At 39.0% G+C, this 5,000-nt stretch overlaps 1 protein-coding gene across 2 annotated transcripts in view; it reads right to left on the bottom strand.

The window, feature by feature from the left end:
• The window catches only part of LOC115220989 (sodium- and chloride-dependent transporter XTRP3-like), a 119,396-nt gene that overhangs the window by 7,651 nt on the left and 106,745 nt on the right, over positions 1 to 5,000 (bottom strand). The gene's annotated exons all lie outside the window — the stretch shown is intronic.

Below are 5,000 nucleotides of genomic sequence, written 5' to 3'. Positions count from 1 at the left end.
TTAGTCTTAGTGAAATCTTTATAAATGCACACACACACACACACACACACATTCGTTTCTCTTAAAATAAAAATGTAGGGGGAGATAACTCTAAAATGTTAATTAAGGAGTGAGTCTGGTCTTTCTTTGTACAGTTGGGATAACTTTGGACATAGAAATAATACATTTCTAAATGGAGGCACAATGGCCCAGTGGTTAGGGCAGCGGACTCGCGGTCGTAGGATCACAGTTTCGATTCCCAGTCCGGGCGTTGTGAGTGTTTATTGAGCGAAAACACCTAAAGCTCCATGAGGCTCCGGCAGGGATGGTGGTGATCCCTGCTGTACTCTTTCACCACAACTTTCTCTCACTCTTACTTCCTATTTCTGTTGTACCTGTATTTCAAAGGGCCAGCCTTGTTACTCTCTGTGTCACGCTGAATATCCCCGAGAACTACGTTAAAGGTACACTTGTCTGTGGAATGCTCAGCCATTTACACGTTAATTTCACGAGCAGGGTGTTCCGTTGATCGGATCAACCGGAACCCTCGTCGTCGTAACCGACAGAGTGCTTCCACATTTCTAAATCTCTCAGAGAGATTTATGCAGTAGCAGCACAATAAAATGATGGCATGTTGTCAACTTAATGTGACAGTCCCATGAAAGGGAAGAATGCTACTGTTATTTAGCCCTAGGAAACATCGTTTCCTGTTGGACCTGACACATTTCCTGTGTCCTTATGGGAAACTTTGAACATGTTTCAGTGTTATTTAGATCTCAACAATGAAATATAGTCTAACCATCATTGATGAGCAAAGAAGTATTTGGAAACAGTGAGGGAGCCTCTTTTATTGACTTCAGAGGGATGAAAAGCAAAGTTGACCTGAACAGGATTTCAACCTAGAACATAAAGAACCATAACAAAATACTACAAGTATCTTCAACTGTTTATGTCAATCGACATCCTTACATAATGGTTACAATCATGATTTCTACCACAGACATAAAACCAATTATCTAGATGGAGCAGAGTCAGTGGATCATATCAACTTCAGTAAATCACTGGTACTTTATGTCATCAACCCTAGAAAGATGAAATACAAGGTTGACCATGCTGTAATTTGAACCCAGTACTGGAACAAATGCTTGCAAAATATTTCGCCCAACACTCTACCAATTCTACCACCTTCAAGGCCTTTGTCATTATTGAATGTCTACTTTTCCATGCTGACATGGGTCAGATTTAATTTGTTGAGGCAGATTTACTACATTTTGATGCTCTCTCAGTCACCAACCCTTCTCTTTTTCCAAGCAAATTAATATTTCCTCTGGTCGTCTATAATAATCCTTTCTACTATAAGCACAAGGTCCAGAATTTAAGGGACAGTGGGGCTGGTGGATTACACCAATCCCTAGTGCATAACTGGTACTCATTTTATTGACCGTCAAGGATGAAAGGTAAAACCAACCTCAGTCAAATTTGAACTCAGAATTTAGAGACAAACAAAATACCAATAAACATTTTGTCTAGCATGCTCACAATTCTGCCAGCTCACTGCATTTTGGCCTTATATAACAATAATAATAATAATATTAATAATAATAATAATGATAACAACAATAATAATAATGATGAAGATGATAATGATAATAATAATAATAATAATATTAATAATAATGATGATAATAATAATAATAACAATAATAATAATAATAATAATATACTTGGCAAAAAATGGGAACAAAAACAAAAGAAGAAAATCTCATAATAGCAATAAAGCTTTTTCGTTTTTGGCACAAGGCCAGCAATTTTGAATGGAAGGGAGGAGTTGGGGACGGGGAGAAGCCCAGTGCTTAACAAGTATTCATTTTATTGCCTCCACCCCCAACCACAAAACAACAAATGGCAAAGTTGACCTTTGTGGAATTTGAACTTGGAATGTAAAGCCAGAAGAAATGATGTGAAGCATATTGCCAACAACAGCAACAACTTCAACAACAATGATTTCTATGCCTGCTTTTCCATTTTTTCCAAGATGCTGGCATCGAATGGACAGGGCCAGTCCCTGATTCTGGAATTGAATGGACATTCAGTTTTTATTTGTAATAACTGCCATCCCAGACAATTTCACTTGTCTGGGATCACTTGAAAATTGCATTTTTGTCATTCTTTTCTCTTGTTGGATGTTCTTACAATCATCACATTTGTTCCTCATCATCATCATCGTCGTTTAACGTTTGCTTTCTATGCTGGCATGGGTTGGATGGCAATATTTCTACAGCTGGATGCCCTACCTAACGCCAGCCACTCCGAGAGTGTAGTGGGTGCTTTTATGTGCCACTGACACGAGGCCCAGTCAGGCAGTACTGGCAATGACCATGCTCAAAAGGTGTTGTTTACATGCCACCTGCATGGGTGCCAGTCTGGCAGCACTGGCAACAACCACACTTGGATGTTGTTTTTCACATGCCACCGGCACATGTGCCAGTATGGTGATGCTGGCAATGATCACGCTCAAATGGTGCTTTTTACGTGCCACCATCATGGGAGCCAGTTAGCATCTCTGGCTACAGTCTCGCTCAGATGGTGCTTTTAACGTTTCACTGGCACAAGTGCCAATCAGGCAGTACTGTCATCAGCCACGTCAGCGATTTTGATTTTGATTTCATTTAGGAATAAATTTCTATTTAAAACTAAGTCTTCTAAATTGATTCAGCACCTTACAAGCACCTGTTACCAACAGTGGAGAGGGGCATGAAAGCGAAAACCCTAACCTCTCAGACAGGATTTCAAATGAGAAAGTGAAAAAGAAATAAATAATAAACATATTGACCAAACATTGCAAAACATTTCAGTCTGGCAGCATCTATTGAGAATAAGGTTTTCTAATAGGAGCAGAGGGCCACAAATTTAGGGGTTGGGGTCAACTGAATCAAACTCCAGTACATAATTACCACTTTCTTTATCAAGCCCCAGCAGAAAAAAAAGTTAGGCCATGTGGGATTTGAACATAGAATATGAGACATTAATTAAATGTTGCAAAGCGTTCTTTAATGCTATAAGTTCTACCATCCTACACTGATATTTTGAGGGAGACTGGGGGTAGTCAATTATCTCAGCCCCAGTACATCACTGGTACTTTATTTTATCAACCTTGTAGAGGTGAAAGGTATGAGAATTGAACTCATAACACAAAGAGCCATAGCTGAATACAGCAAAATATTTTGTTTGATACTCTTAACACTTCTGCCACTCCATCACCCTTGGTAATAATTCACCTCTCTGATGATGATGATGAGGAGGAGGAGGAGGAGGATAATGATGGTGATGAGTACTATAGGCACAAGGCCTGAAGTTTCAGGGTGAGGGCTAGTCAGTTATATCTACCCCAGTGCTCAGCATCGACTCCCACCCAAAAGGATGAAAGGCAAAGTCAACCGCAGCAGAATTTGAACTCAGAACGTAAAGACAGACAAAATGCTACAAAGCATGTTGGGCAAAATGCTAACCATTCTGCAGACTGGCAGCCTCAATAAGAATGATGATTCTAGACATAAGCAGAAAGACATACGTTTTAAGGTGTGAGTGGTGGTGGAGGTGGTGATGGTGGGGTGTAGTTAATTAGGCTGGCACCAGAATCTGATTAGTACTTAACATTACTAGCCCCAGAAGTATGAATTACAAAGTTGTCCCTGGCAAGATTTGAACACACAACATAAACTGTATATTTCAAAAGATGTGTTTTTTGTTTTGTTCTACCAATTCTGCAAATTCGTGGATTGTAATAACAGTAAATTTGTTACATAAGCAGAAGAGCAGAAATTGTGGAGCGAGAGCAGTTGATTATATAGACCTCCCCCATCCCCGCACCCAATTCTTGATTAGAAACTTATTTGAACAACACTGGAAGGATGAAAGGCAAAACCAACCTTAACTGGATTTGAACTCAGAACATAAAAGATCATAACTTAATACTGCAAGGCACTCTGTCTGACAATCTAAGGACTCCACCGGAGAATAAAAATATAATCGCCACCAGCTTAATGATAAATAATAATGATTTCAAATTTTGGCACAAGGCCAGAAATTTCATGGGAGATGGAGTAAGTCAATTACACTGACCTCAGTACTCAGCTGGTACTTATTTTATCGACCCTGAAAGGATGAAAGGCAAAGCTGACTTCAATAGAATTTGAACTCAGAATTTAAGGAAGGACGAAATGCCACTAAGCATTTCACCTGGTATGCTATGGATTCTGCCAGCTTATTGCCTTTTGATGGTTAATAAAATAATAATAATAATAATAATAATAATAATAATGATAATAATAATAATAGTGTGACCATGAGATAGAGAATAGGATGCCAGACATAGTCTTAATTAAGACAGAAAGCAAACTAAGCTGGATCATAAATATAGCATGTTGCCTTAGTTCACTGGTAGTGACCAGCTGATACCGTAGTACATCTCCAGGGTTAGAAGTTGTACAAAGGTAATGATGATAATGTTAATGATGATAATAATAATAATAATAATAATAATAATAATAATCCTTTCTACTAGAAGCACAAGGCCTCAAATTTGGGGGCAGGGATTAAGTCGATTACATCGACCCCAGTGTGTAACTGGTACTAATTTTATCGACCCCGAAAGGATGAAAGGCAAAGTCAACCTCAGCAGAATTTGAACTCAGAATGTAACGACAGATGAAATACCGCTAAGCATTTCACCCAGCATGCTAATGATTCTGCCAAATAATAATAATAATAGTAATAATAATAATGATGATAATGATAAAGATTGCTTTTGCTCACTTACACTCACAAGTGTAGCTAGAGTGTGTGCCACCTGGGGTGGCCCTTCTGTTTGCTGCCCCCAGACCCCACAAAAAACACATATTGTCTACAGCAGACCCAAAAGTGCTGCCCCTTTATAAGTGCTACCTGGGGTTGACCACCCCTACCCACCTACACCCTAGCTGTGCTAGTGCTTACACTTGAATCCAGTACAAAATATTTTC

Source organism: Octopus sinensis, linkage group LG17 (assembly GCF_006345805.1).
Source record: "Octopus sinensis linkage group LG17, ASM634580v1, whole genome shotgun sequence".
Lineage (NCBI taxonomy): Eukaryota > Metazoa > Mollusca > Cephalopoda > Octopoda > Octopodidae > Octopus > Octopus sinensis.
Note: the sequence above shows the minus strand (reverse complement) of the source record. Positions and strands in the feature narration are given on the sequence as shown.